This window comes from Hypanus sabinus, chromosome 2 (genome assembly GCF_030144855.1).
Source record: "Hypanus sabinus isolate sHypSab1 chromosome 2, sHypSab1.hap1, whole genome shotgun sequence".
Taxonomy (NCBI): domain Eukaryota; kingdom Metazoa; phylum Chordata; class Chondrichthyes; order Myliobatiformes; family Dasyatidae; genus Hypanus; species Hypanus sabinus.
The window spans coordinates 41,104,321-41,119,747 of NC_082707.1; the positions used below are offsets into that span (position 1 = coordinate 41,104,321).

The window sequence follows — 15,427 nt, forward strand, 5'->3', positions numbered from 1 at the left end:
CCACTAGCAGCCCATTCCACGCACTTACCACTCTCTGCGTAAAAAAAACTTACCCCCGACATCTCCACTGTACCTATTTCCAAGCACCTTAAAACTGTGCCCTCTCATGTTAGCCATTTCAGCTCTGGGAAAAAGCCTCTGACTATCCACACGATCAATGCCTCTCATCATCTTATACACAATTCCAGACAATGCATCTGTTGCACATAGACATCCTGTGTAACCAACAGAAAGAGTCATCACATCACAAACTAACCACGAGCCTGGCCTGGCAGGCATCCCCTGCCCATCTATGGAGCGGTCTGCACCTGTCACAATTGCCACAAGATATCTCTGAATCCATAAAACCAAAATAAAAGGTTATCCTTTAAAACTGAGGGGAAGAAGATGGAGATGTGTCCAGCTGTACTAATCAAGTACTGGGACTAAACACCTGGAGTGTCCTTGTAGCTAGTTGCCTGCAGGGGATACTGTACAAAGAATTGATCGGTTACTGTGTTTATATTTTTCATACAGGTCAATGCATTACACATTGATTTGAGTAACTTTTCATCCTTGATTTGAGTTGTGTAGTTGGGAAATGCAAGGGATACGGGGTTGGTGGGGGGGGAGAGATAGATATTGTTAGGTCAGAGGTAGATCATTAAAACCAGAATAATCATCTGTTATTCCTGCAGTAATGAAGTGGATAACTCGTATGTAATCTTGGATTAAATTTTTCTTTTCTTGGTAACTACAAAAAAAATTTTCATCTGTAATCTTGTCACCTTTATGGAGGACTAGTAATTTTCCTGTAGACTGATTAATGTCTGATTATATAAAAAACATTGTTTTATGTAAGTCCAGTCAAATTTAATGACCAAGTTAAATACTAATTTCTGAATTTTAGAATGTACCTTTAAGTGGTGGTCAGAGAATAAAGTCAAATTCACAGAAACCTATCATGAACAAACTTTCTATCATGTCCAGCAATGATCAGACCCTACTGTATACTACTATTAAACATAGCACAGGCACAGAACTGCAGCTGCTAGAATATGGAGCAATACACAAAGTGCTGGCAGAATTCAACAGGTCATCAGCATTATTGGAGGGAAATGGACTCCTGATGTTTCGTGTCAAGACCCTTCATCTGGACTGTCCTTTTCCCTCCATGGATGTTGCTTGACCTGCTGAGTTCCTCCCACACTTATTGTGTTGCTGTTAAACATAACTCTACATTATATGATGTCACCCCATAGAACAGCTTTGAAACTGCCAATATTTGTGGGAGACATCCCTAAAGCAGAAGTGAGTTGTTAAAATGGAATAATCCAACATTTTGCTTTACTTCTAATACACAGGCTTATATGCAGTACTCACTGGTAATTGTGTTGCTAGCGTTATCTGCTCATTCTCTTCATATGATTTAATCAGAGAAATACCTTGAAACACGTTCAACCTTGAATTTATTAATATTCAGGGACATTTGTTTCTTGCTTCCTAGTGCAGAGTGAACATCTCTCTTTTGCAATCTCATGCTGACAACTTTATACCAATTACATTTTTCCAATTGTTTGCAACAAGTTGATTTGTTTGACCACAATTTCTCATATTAAAGCCAAGAAATTCAATTGCATAACATTCATTTCAGTGTTAAGTAAGTGAAAATTAATTCCCCACCACACCTCCACCCTCCCTACTCCCTCCCTACCCTGTGAGAGGAATGAAGAGTAACATAGATGCCCTTCAAATGATCTCTTCCTCTGGAGAAGTTATTGGCACATCATGGTGGCTTTCTGTGATACCAGAGTTGAGATAGAAAATTCACTAATGTGCACCTACATTCTGCTCCTTTATGATGTAGTATAATGGGACTCAAAGTCACATGTCCAAAAATTGCTTTTCTCCCACATTTAGTGCAGTAAGTGGACGTTTTTAGTGTTAATTGGTGAAGCCAGAAAAAGCTGAAAAATTGGGAAAAATCAATTTTTTTAAGTATCATTGAGTTGCTGTTCCCTTTTGTTACTGTGTTAAAATGTCTTGCACAGTCATGATAGTAACTGCCTATGAAGATCGCAATTACTATATGTTTGTTGGGAAGTATGGGAAGGGGATTGTATCTTTAAAGACTCTCCTTTGGCAACTGAATTACAACAGCAAAAATGTGTGGTGTTATGGGGGTGAAGGGTGAAAGAAGGAAATGTGACTTTAGTATCTGTGGCTGTACTGTCCTCCAAATCTTCTTGCATATTGAGTCCCATGTTGTGTGATCCCATAGCTCTATGAGGCATGGAGTTATTATTAAGCCAAAGATTACAAGATATTAATGCAGACTATAATTTTGAAAGCCTAAAATTGACATTAAAATCTAGCAACACTGTATCAAATTGTTAACTCAGGTGGGTATTAGCATACAGCAGATCATCCATATCCCAGTCAGTATCTTTTAATTCATATATCATAATGGACATACTGCAGGATTTTCTCTTTGCTTTTCTGTGTGTTATAAACCAAGTTCATAGGTTGCACATTGTTACTTCAATTTCTATCGGGAAGGTGGGGATGAGTGCCATGCATTTTTCTAGGTGAAAGGCGATAATACCTTTGATTTAAGTAACTTTATTCCCTTTTTATTGATAAACACATTTTACTCTGTTTGATGTGAAGACGCAGATTTCAATCCATGTCTACAACCATTTTATGTAATTACACATAGCCTGCTCACAACCAAATATTGAGTAGCTTATTTTTTTTCTGATGTTGCCATGGTTGCTGTCAGGAAGCAACTGAAATAACACAATACCCTAGCTGATGTACATCACTAGATGATGTTTACTTATATAACTGTACAAAATATATCTTATTCGCTATCAGATTTTCATTTTGCAATGCAGAATTTAACTGTTGAATATATGCATTAGAACGTTTTAAAAAATCTTCTTTGATCACAGTGATCAAACAGTTTGACTTATTATAGATACCATCACCCTTTCATACTTTTCCAAAGCTCTCATATGCAGCTAAAGCAACTTTATCGACTGTTCTGTTGGAAGACACACCAGGTAGCAACCATTTGGGTGTCTTGTTAAAGTAGTTGAGCCATCACCATTATGGTTAGACTGTTCTTGAAATGACAGATGCAATTCTTTGAACTAGTTTAACAGCCCCATTGGAGCAAAAGATGTCCCTTCTCATTGAAGGCGCCTGGCAGAACTAAGCAAGAACCATGGATATCTGAAGAAATTTGTTCAGTGGAAAAAGAAGAAAAAATTCTCTCCTGCCACCTCTGAAGCAACCCTGAAAGTACACATTTATCAAATAGCTTTTGGTCATACATAAGTAATTTCTGTTGCCTGACATCCAGATTACAAGATATGGCCATGCTGCATTCATCCAACAGATTACTTTTAATATATTTGGATTATAACTGAGCACAGTAATGGATTTTTTTCAGGTGGCCAAATGTCATATGATCGTAAAATCATAAGGCCATAAGACGTAGATTAGATTAGATTCAACTTTATTGTCATTGTGCCGAGTACAGATACAAAGACAAATGAAAAGCAGTTAGCATCTACCCAGAAATGCGAAGAATAGTGTTATTTACAAAATAACTGCAAATAAAAAGTAAGTGCTACAGCAAACAAATATAGAAGTACTGAGACAGTACAATATGGGTGCAATACTGCTTAGCGCTGTGATGTGAGGTTCAGCAGGGTCACAGCCTCAGGGAAGAAGCTCTTCCTGTGCCTGCTGGTGTGGGAGCGGAGGCTCCTGTAGCGCCTACTGGATGGGAGGAGAGTAAAAAGTCCATGGTTAGGGGGAGATGCATCCTTCTGCATAGAGGCAGAATAAGACTATTTGGACTATTGGATCATGGCTGATACATCTTCTTTCTCAACCCCATTCTTCTGCCTTCTCCCTATAACCGTTGATGCCATTACTAATTAAGAACATAAGCCTCTGCTTTTAATATATCTAATGACTTAACCTCCTCAGCTGTCTGGAGCAATAAATTCATTAACCATATAACCATATAACATTTACAGCACGGAAACAGGCCATCTCGGCCCTTCTAGTCTGTGCCGAACACTTACTATCACCGTGTCCCACCAACCTGCACTCTGCCCATAACCCTCCATATATCCTATCCATCGAGGGATTTAACAGCAGTTAAAATCCCCACCCATTATCAACATATAATCATTTAAATTAGGAAGGGATGTAAATAAATGCTTAAAAAATTCAGGACAATCAATATTTGGAGCATAAACATGAAACTATAACAACTTTTTTGTTAGAAAGTAGGCCAGTATTTAGCAAAAATCTACCATTCAGATCTGAAATTGTTATACAAATACAACCAACTAATATTAAATCTTAAGTGCCATTTAACAGTGTAAGCAACATAACAAGTGCTGAATGTCAAGAATAATTACGTAGTCGTAAGTAGATTATAATATCCTTAACACAAAGTAAAGTTTCAAATCCAAGAGCTTTCTTTGTTTTATCTGTTAAATCTGAAGTTTGATAAATGAGTTTAATGTATTCATAATTTTAACTAAGCCAGGAACAAAATGTTCCTTTTCTCATGTTCATGTTGAAATGATATTAATATCCTGAATAATGTATTCAATATATATGTGATTATTTATAAATAAAAATGACATAATCACTACTAAAAGCAAATACTATTTATTATAAATTACTATAAATTGCACATTGTATGTTTAGATAGATTGCCCACCTACTGAATAAAGAAATTCCTCCTCATCTCTGTTCTAAATGGATGTTCTTCTATTTTGAGGCTGTGCCCTCTGGTCCTAGATTCACCCACTAATGGCAATATCTTCTCTATTTACACTCTATCCAGGTCTTTCAATATTTCAATGAGGTGTCAATGAGATTCCACCCTTACCCCTCCATTCTTGTAGAGCCATCAAACACTTTTCATATGTTAACCGTTTCAATCCAGGGATCATTCTCATAATGCTCCCCTGGGGCCCTCTCCAATGCAGCACATCCAGGGCCCGAACTGCACATAAAACTCCAAATGTGGTTTGACTAATATCTTAAAAAGCCTCTGCATTACATGCTTGCTTTTATATTCTCGTCTTCTTGAAATGAATGTTAACATTGCACTTGACTTTCTATGACAGGCTCAACCTACAAATTAACCAAGAGAATCCTGCACTAGGGCTCCCAAGTGTCTGCACCTTTGCACCAAGCCTGTACCTTTATTCCTTCTACTAAAGTGCATGACCATGCACCTCCTTATACTGTATTCCTTCTGCCACTTCTTTTGACAAGACAATACAGGCCCTTCAGTCCATGATGTTGTGTTGACCTTTTCCCTATTCCCTGATCAATCTGACACTTCCCTTACACATAGTCGTGCATTTTTCTTTCATGCAAGTGCTTCTCTAAGAGTTTCTTAAGTTTTCCTCCTGTATCTGCATCTACCACAACCCCGGCAGTGTTTTCATTGCAAACTTACTAACCCACCTTATGACTTCCTTATCCAAGTCATTTTGAAAAAAAATCACAAACAGCAGGGGTCCCAGAAAAGATCACTGCAGAACACCACTAGTTTTCAACGTCCAGGCAGAATAAGCTCCATCCACAAAAATGCAGCTAAGTTTCCTTGGATCCCATGCCTCCTGATTTTCTGAATGAGCCCACCATGGGGAACTTCGTCAAATGCCTTACGAAGATCCATATAAACCACATCCACTGTTCTGTCTTCGTCAATTTGTTCTGTCACTTCCTCAAGAATTCAATCAGGTGCGAGAGGTACGACCTGTCCCTCACAAAGCTGACTATCCTTAGTCAGATTATGCTCATACAAATGCTCTAAGAATCCTCTCCAATAGTTTATCCACATCTAAATTAAGACTCACTGGCCTATAATTCCCAGGATTATCCCTATTATCTTTCTTAAACCAATTCTTTACAGTTTGCAACCCTGGATTTAATTAACCGTTCAGTCTATGCAACTTAAGAAGTTGTAATTTAAGAACTGATATTTCGAGCATAAAGTATCCTCTTACATTATAATATCTATTCAGCCATCCACTGATACAAAAGACAATGCTTTTTATTCATTCCAGATGTTGAATCCAGTAGATCACTGATTATAATACACATTGCTGTGCGTAAAACCATACCAAAGCAACATTGTTGTATGGAAAGAGTGGCTTGACACAAGGTGGTTATGAAAATTTATGACTATGACAAGCAGTACATCTGTCTTTGTAAAATAGTACAATCCAAGCCACATGCTATGTTAATACATAAATAAACCTGAACATCTAGGATAAAAGGTGGTTACAAAGGATCTGAGACTGATGATACCAGAACTCTCCAGCAACTACTCCATAGGCTGTCGCTGCCAATTTGGAACCATCTGCTGCTGTTAGATAAAACCTGGATTTAAAAATAAAAGCTAACGCTTCCCCAGTGGTTCAGAAATACCATCCCCACTTGGGATGCATTGCTGAGCATGTACTCAATGCAAATTGCCCTTTGCTGAGTTTACTAATGTCACAAGACAGTGGTAAGGGGAACATATTTGCCACAACGACCCAGCATCAAAGGGAAGATCTTAAAATGTTCTCACCATCCCCTTCTTGAAAGAGTTTGAATGTAGGGTAAGAGCAGGTCTCACAGCTGTGAGGCCCCTTTTTGGATCACCAGCTGAATGTTTCCATTAAGATTGGCTGATTGAGTAGGCTGTCAAGGAACAATAAAAACAGAGCCCTGGAAGAACTGGAAGATGGTGACAAAGCAAAGACTTGTGTGCTGACCTTGAAGAAACCCGTCCAAAAATATTTAGTGATCTTGGAGTTATATTTCACTCCTTCAACATCAATTTGCTTCAAGTATTAATTATTGTGAGTCTCCGATTTCCCACTGCAATGTTGTTATTTCGTGGGCTGAGCAGCTAAACACATTTAAAAAGGGTATTATGGACAACAAGAAAGAGAAAAAAAATAATTTTAGCCAAGTATTTAATTATATTGCATAGCATGTAATTAAGATTAGGTCTTAAGATTACTGATGATGTGCCCTAGCTTAGCATCATGCGTATATTTCTGTAAGAACTACCTCCTGGGACACCACTGACTACCAGGAAGAGTCTGGTTGACAGCCTGGAAAGACAGCACACTGTGGTGGGGTGGGTTAGCAGCCCTAACTGCAGCTCCTGTTAAGGAGTACCCAAGAAGGCTATGAATCAAAGAATGGAAAGACACCCCCAGGAAGCCCAGGGGGTAAGGGGTTGGAAGAGCTTCCCAGCCGGACGGTTACAAGGCTACCGACCCAATGCAATGGACAAATGACGAGTATACAGTGCATCTGTGGCAAAATTTGTAAGAACCAGAGAGGCTTGAAAATCCACTGGTCAAGGATGATGTCTAAAGAGCAACAGAGAGCACCACAATGCGCAGATTCCCAATCTGGGGAGACAGAGGAGGAGCAGGGTCAGGAAGCACCCCACAGTACCCAGAGTTTCCGTGTGGTGCAAGCTGTGTATCCCAACATCACATCTCAGACCGTGCAGATCAGATGGCCCAAAGCCTGCCAAACAGCAGAGTGGCAAAGATTTGATGAGGACGTAGATCTAGTGTTGGAAACATTGGCCAAAGGTGGTGTGGAGAGGAGATTGCAGATAATGACGACCGTGATCATAACTGTGGCAGCAGAAAGATTTGGTACCGAGGAAGAGAAGCCGGCCAAACAGCCATATGTTAAAAACAGCAGAGCCACCAAAATCCATAACATCCGGAAAGAACTCAAGGTGCCCAAGCAACAATGTATATTGGCAAACCATGAGGAAAGGACACCACTGGAAGAGCTGTGTGTGGTGCTGAGGAAAAGGCTCTTAACTCTGAGAAGAGCGCAGCAACGTCAGAGGCGCAGGAGAGAGAGCACAGAAAAGATCTGCACTTATCAGTAACCCATTTCAGTTCACCAAACAGCTGCTGGGTCAGAAGAGAAGTGGAAAGCTGTCCTGTACAGATGGGCCACCATCTTCGAAGCACCTTCAATAACCCAGACAGAGAAGTTGAACTGGGAGACTGTGAGGCCCTCATCGCCCCCGCAGAACCAACAGAGGCTTTCAACCTTCAAGAGCCTCTCTTCAAGGAGGTTCAGCAAGTAGTCAGGAAAGCCGGAGCTGGCTCAGTGCCTGGTCCGAGTGGCACCACCTACAACATCTACAGACGCTGCCCCTGGTTTCTCTGGCGGCTGTGGAGAATCCTCAAGGTCATAAGGAAGAGAGGCAAAGTGCCCAAGCAATGGAAGAATGCAAACGGAGTGTGGATTCCAAAAGAAGAGACCTCCGAGAACATCAGCCAATTTAGAATAATATCCTTGCTGACTGTTGAAGGGAAGATCTTCTTCAGTATGGTGGCAAAGCGCCCAACAGAGTACTTCCTGAGGAACAATTATGTCGACACCTCTGTCCAATTTCCACTGTTGCTGAATTAGAGAGGGCAGTCAGCCGGTTCCTGTGAAGAAGACTCGGTTTACCAAGGAACATCAGCAGCATCGCTCTGTAGGGGAATAACTGCAAACTGAGGCTCCCCCTGAAACCCATCGAGGAGGAGTTCAAGGTTTTGCGATCAAGAGAGGTGCTGCAGGTCCGGGAACCTTCAGATCCAAAGGTTGCCGGAGTGAGAGTGACAGTGAGAACTGGAAGAAAGTGGAGAGCGGAGGCTGCAGTGGAAGAAGCTGAGGTGTGACTGCGCCACAAAGTGCTGGTGGGGGCCGTCACCAAGGGAAGAGTTGGACTTGGAAGCCTTGAAGTCCCCCATTTTGACGAAGTACAGGGGAAAGAGCAACGAGAACTAGTCCAGAATGAAGTAAGGGCAGCTGTGGAGGAGGAGAGGACCAGCAGAGCAGTGGTAATGAAACAGTAAGGAGCCCGAACCACATGGGAGCTGGTGATCGAGCAAAAGATCACATGGAACGATCTCTGGAAGGTGGATCCACACCACATCAAATTCCTTATCCAGGCTGTTTATGATGTCCTTCCTAGCCCATCCAACCTGCACTGCTGGGGCCTTGCAGAACGACCAGCTTGCCCCCTCTGTGAGAAGACCAACATTCTGAGCTGCTGCCCCAGAGCTCTTGCCGATGGCCGTTATCGGTGGCGGCATGACCAGGTCCTCCAGACAATTGCTGAGACAATCTGAGACAATCTTAACATCTGCCGGGATACAAGTCCGGTCAAGAATACCATCTGCTTTGTCAAAGAGGGGGAAAGACCAACAGAACACTAGGAAGCAACCAGGTTGCTCTTCATTGTGCAGGACTGGAAGCTAAAAGCAGACCTGGGAAAACAACTGTAGTTCCCTCCCCACATCACAGAGACCACATTGCAGCCCGACATTGTGTTGTGGTCCGACTCATCGAAGTACGTTCTTCTGCTTGAGCTTACCGTGCTGTGGGAAGAACTCATGGAGGAGGCCTACGAGTGGAAAAGAGGCAAGTATGAGGATCTGATGAACAATTGCCAAAGAAGAGGCTGGAGAGCAAAGTGTTGGCCCGTGGAGGTCGGGTGTTGTGGCTTTGCAGGCCAGTCACTCTGCAAAGTATACACTGCACTTGGAATCATGGGAGAGAGAAGAAGGAGAGCCATTTCTACCACCACAGATGCAGCAGAGAAAGCATCAAGTTGGCCTCTGGATAAAGAGGGCAGATCCGTGGGTTGCTGACAGGGCACAGGCTGGGGTCTGATCAACCCTGGTCGGGTTGCCTGGGCGAGGGTGTATGGTGTTGAAAGACCCAAATCACCTGATGATACTGTGCGGGGTTTACTTATGTGAGGAGAGAAAGAAAATTAACAGTTCAGCTTGAAGACTTTTCCTCCGTTACACCAGTTGTTTCCAAATTTTCAACATTAGCAGTTTTTGATTTTTTAAAATAATGTCAATGTTTTATTTACAGTGACAATAGTTTGCAAATAGTTTATGTTCTAATCACTGCTTGCATTGAAAAGACTAAGAATAACATTACACCGGTGGGTCATTGGTACTACTTTTTGGATCAGCAGCGATAAATGGATAATACTCACATTGATAGGGCTGTCATTCTGACCTCGCATCTGGAAGCTAGCATTTTGGTCAATGCTTCAACCAAGGCATTGATGAGTCTCGGGCTGGGTGGTCCTGATGAAACTCAAAGTGAGCTTTATGGTGCAACAGGAGCAGGTTGGTAAAAGATATTGTTTCGTAGATGTCAGGCGTAAAGCCCATCCTCTTGGCTGTTTTGGTAATCAGGCTGATAATGTATGGAAGCTCAGCTTCTGTGCGCATAGATGCAAATGCTGCCTACACACTGCACTGAAACTACTTTGGTTTAGCTGACCTTGGTTCTGGAACATAGTCATCGAAGGTTGAACAATTTTCCATTAGTTCTGAAAATTACCTGCATTTTGTGAAAGATTTGTTGCCACAATGCAGTACGAGGTACTGAGAAAAGCCTGGTTTGACACCAGTCTTCACTGTGAATAGTTTTGTTGTTTAGCATCATGCCTTGCATAGCATTGTGGGGAAAATGTAGTATGGAAGCAAAATAACCAGCACTGGTTTGATGAGAAAGACAAGGAAGCTGCAATATATGTAAGGGGAAAGAAATAGCTCTGGCATCTGAAGGCTGAGGTCAAGCAGAAATCCTAGCACGTAAAGAGTAGATAGGGCATGCATAGAGTGTAGGAGACTCAGCAACTTGCCAACATACATCACTTGCACAGTTTCTCAGTGCTGTAGATGTATTGATGACCCTAGCATGCTATAATTGCGGCCACCTGTCTTTGTATCATCTGCAAACATGGCCCCAAGGTCACCAATTCAGTCATCCAAATCATTGACATAAAACATGAAAAAAAAGTAGTTCCAGCACTGACCCCTAAGGAACACCACTAGTTATCGGCAGTCAATGACAAAAACTCCCTTCATTCCCAGCCTTTGCTTCCTGCCAGGAAACCAATCTTTTATCCATGCTAGTATCTTACCTGTAATACCATAGACTCTTATCTTGTTAATCATCTTCATGTGTGGCGACTTCGCAAAGGCCTTCTAAAGATCCAAGTATACAACATTGACTGACTCTTCTTTGTCTATCGGGTTTATTATTCCCTTTAAGAATTCCATCAGATTTGTCAAGCAAGATTTCCACTTAAGGAAGCCACGCTGACTTTGGCCTATTTTATCATGTGCCTCCAAGTACCCCGAAACCACATCCTTAATAACGGACTCCAGCATCTAACCAATCATTGAAGTCAAGCTAACTGCCCTATAATTTCCTTTCTTCTGCCTCCCTTCCTTCTTCAAGAGTTGAGTGACATTTGCAATTTTCCCATCCTCCAGAACCATTCCAGTACCTAATGATTCTTGAAAGATCAATACTAATGCCCCTACAATCTCTTTAGCTACCTCTTTCAGAGCCCTGGAGTGTAGCCCATGTGACTTATCTACCCCAGACATTTCAGTTTCCCAAGTATCTTCTCCTTGGCAATAGCAACAACACTCTTCTGCCCTGAATTTATGCCATACTTATTCCACAGTGCAGATTGACACAAAATACTTTTTAAGTTCATTTGCCATTTCTTTGTCCCCTATTAGTACCTCTCCAGCATTATTTTCCATCAGTAAGATATTCATTCTCTTCTGCTCCTTTACTCTTTATATATCTGAAAAATCTGTTAGTGCCCTTCCTTATATTTCATCTTTTCTCTCCTTATGGTTTTTTTTATTTGCCTTCAGTTGGTTTTTAAAACTTCCCGATCCTCTAGCTTTCCACTAACTTTTGCTGTGTTGTATGCCCTCTTTTTTTTTGTTTTTATGCTATCTTTGACTTACCTTGTCAGCCATGGTGGCATCATCATCCTTTTAGAATGTTTCTTCATCTTTGGGATATTTCTATTCTGTGCTTTCCAAATTGCTCCCGAAAACTCCAGCCGTTGCTGTTCTGCTGTCTTTCTTTCTAATTAATGTACCCTTCCAATTAACTTTGGCCAGCTTTTCTCTCATGCCTCTGTAATTCCCAATGTAATACTGATACATTTACATAGAACAATACAGCATAGTACAGGCCCTTCAGCCCACAATGTTGTGCTGACCCTTAAACCCTGCCTCCCATATAACCCTCCACCTTAAATTCCTCCATATACCTGTCTAGTAGTCGCTTAAGTTTCACTAGTATATCTGCCTCCACCACTGACTCAGGCAGTGCATTCCATGCACCGACCACTCTCTGAGTAAAAAACTTTCCTCTAATATCCCCCTTGAACTTTCCACCCCTTACCTTAAAGCCATGTCCTCTTGTATTGAACAATGGTGCCCTGAGGAAGAGGCGCTGGCTGTCCACTCTGTCTATTCCTCTTAATATCTTGTACATCTCTATTATGTCTCCTTTCATCCTCCTTCTCTCCAGAGAGTAAAGTCCTAGCTCCCTTAATCTCTGATCATAATGCATACTCTCTAAACCAGGCAGCATCCTGGTATATCTCCTCTGTGCCCTTTCCAATGCTTCCACATCCTTCTTATAGTGAGGTGACCAAAACTGGACTCAGTACTCCAAGTGCGGCCTAACCAGATTTTTATAGAGCTGCATCATTACCCTGCGACTCTTAAATTCTATCCCTCGACTTATGAAAGCTAACACTCCATAAGCTTTCTTAACTACCCATTTACTTTTGATTTTAATTTCTTGCTCTCAAACTGCAGGGTGAATCCTATAATAGTATGATGACTGACTCCTAAGGGTTCCTTTACCTTAAACTCCCTAATCAAATCTGATACATGCTTTCTCTACTTCCCATTGAAGTTTATATCCCACATCCTGGCTACAGTTTGGAAGCCTATATATAACTCCTGCTTTTTGCAGTTTCTTAACTCTACCCACAAGGACTCTACATTTTCTGATTCAATGCCACCACTTTCTAAGGATTGGATTTCATTTTTTATCAACAGAGCCATCCCACTCACTCAGAATATCTGACTGTTCTGTCAATATAATGTGTATCCTTGGATGTTAAACTCCAAACTATGACCTTCTTTCAGCCACGATTCAGTGATGCTCACAGAGTGATACCTCCCAATCTCTAACTGTGCTACAAGATCATCTACCTTATTTTGGATATTTTAAACATCCAAGTATAACAGCTTCAATGCTGTAGTCATAACCCTTTTCGATTTTGATTCCATGCTGCACTTCAACCGACTACACTTTTGCCCTATAATCTGTCTGTCCTTTCTTACAGTCTCATTACACACAGCATCTACTTGTATGCCAACTGCCCTATCCTTACTCCTATCACTATGGTTCCCATCCCCCTGCTAAATTAGCTTAAGCCCTTCCTTACAGCTCCAGCAAATCTGGCCACAACGATATTGGTCCCCTTAAAGTTCATGTGTAACCCATCCATTTCGTACGGGTCATAACCCCCAAAAGAGATTGCAATGATCCAGAAATCTGAATCTCTGCTTCCCGCACCACTTCCTCATCACTCATCTTCCAAATCATCCTGTTCTTACCTTCACTATAGCCATTTGATTTTGTATTTTTGTGATGTTTTTAACCAAACACTTTACAAAGATAAATCTAATACCATGTTCAGATAAGTAAAACATATGGTGAAATTCATGTTTTAATCTTCTTTTCAAGTACCTCCCTATATTGAAAATTATTTAGTATATTAACATATCAGCTCCTGCTTGAGAAGCAATTTGGATGCTCTCCAATTTTCCTACCATCACAAGAGGCCCACAGCTGATGCTATTTCATTGGCTCCTCACTCAACCCTGGCATGTCTGGACAGCAATGATGCATACTTCAGGATGTTCTTCGTAGATTACGGCTCAGCATTAAATAATATCTTTCCCTCAAAACTAATCAATAAGCTTTAAGACTTTAGCCTCAATATCTCCTTGTAAAGTTGGATCCTCAATTTCCTCACAGTCAGACCTTGGTCAGTTTGCATTGACAAAAACATCTCCTCCCAATATCCATCAGCACAGGTGCACCACAAGGCTGTGTGATCAGCTCCCTTCTCACTTTATACTTAAGACTGTGAGGCTAAGCACAGTTCCAATGCCTTATTTAAGTTTGCTGGCAATACCACTAATGTTGCCTGAATCAAAGGTGGTGACGAATCATCATTTGGGAGGGAGATTGAAAATCTGACTGAGTGGTGCCACAGAAACAACCTCTGACTCAATGTCAGTAATAGTGAGGAGCTGATTATAAAAAGTAGTGGATACGGCCCAATGCATTATGGGCAAAGCCCTCCCCACTATTGAGCACATCTATATGGTGCACTGTTGTAGGGAAGCAGCATCCATTATCAAGGATCCCCACCTCGCTGATTTACAATGTTAAAAGTCCGTTGCGTCACTTTTTTCCGAACTTTGTGCCCCAAGTCTCTGGGCACTCAACTAGCAGCCAATTTGCTGCTTTTGATCTTCTGTCTCCCATGGCGCACCGATTTCCTGTAGAGGCACCAACCTCGAGTTCGTCTGCCTCCAGAGCCATGAAACCCGAAGCTCCGAAGGCACGTTAGTCTTCTAGGTCATGTCCTTGGTATATCGAATAACGGCCAGTCATGAGACCCCGTGAGCGGGTTCCATTCCTGCAAAGAACCAAAGTCAGCGTGTAACTCCAGGTCAGGGTCTTCCAAAGAACCCTGAAAGGGGAAAATAGAGATATTAAAGATGGAAATAGAGCTGTTTCTGAAGCTGCAAGCAAAGGAGTTGCTGTTAGGTGCCGTTGTCTCCTATTTAATTCCATTATTTGACACCTAAAACACTCAAACTTCTACAGATATACTGTGGAAAGCTTTCTGAAAGGCTGCATTGCTGCCTGGTATGTGGGAGTGGGAGGGCTACTACACAGGATTGGAAGAAGCTACAGAAAGTTGTAAAATTAGTCAGCTCCATCTTGGGTATTAGCCTCTGTATTATCCAAGACATCTTCAAGGTGTGGAGCCTCAGAAAGGCGTCACCCATTATTAAGGTCCCCCATCACCCAGGACATGCCATCTCAATGTTACAGTCGGGAGAGAGATACAGAAGCCTGAAGACACACACTCAGCGATTCAGGAACAGCTTTGCCATCTGATTCATAAATGGGCATTGAGCCCATGAACACTTTATTTTAATATTATTTCTGTTTTGCACTATTTTTAAGCTGACTATTTAATATACAGATATACACTTTCTGTAGTTGATTTACTTATTTTTAGTCTATATTATCATGTATTGCATTGTACTGTGGCCGCAAGGTTAATGAATTTCACGACATATGCTAGCATTATTAAACCTGATTCTGATTCTGAAGCTAGAGGGGGTGCAATAAAGATTCACGAGACTGTTGGCAGGACTGGCCAGCTTGTGTGATAAGAATCGACTGGCACTGTATCACCTGGAATGAAAGAGGCTGA

At 41.5% G+C, this 15,427-nt stretch overlaps 1 pseudogene; it reads left to right on the plus strand.

Moving 5' to 3' along the window:
• Positions 1-7,603: 7,603 nt before the first annotated feature.
• On the plus strand, positions 7,604-12,749 carry LOC132403468 (uncharacterized; annotated as a pseudogene).
• Positions 12,750-15,427: the final 2,678 nt, after the last annotated feature.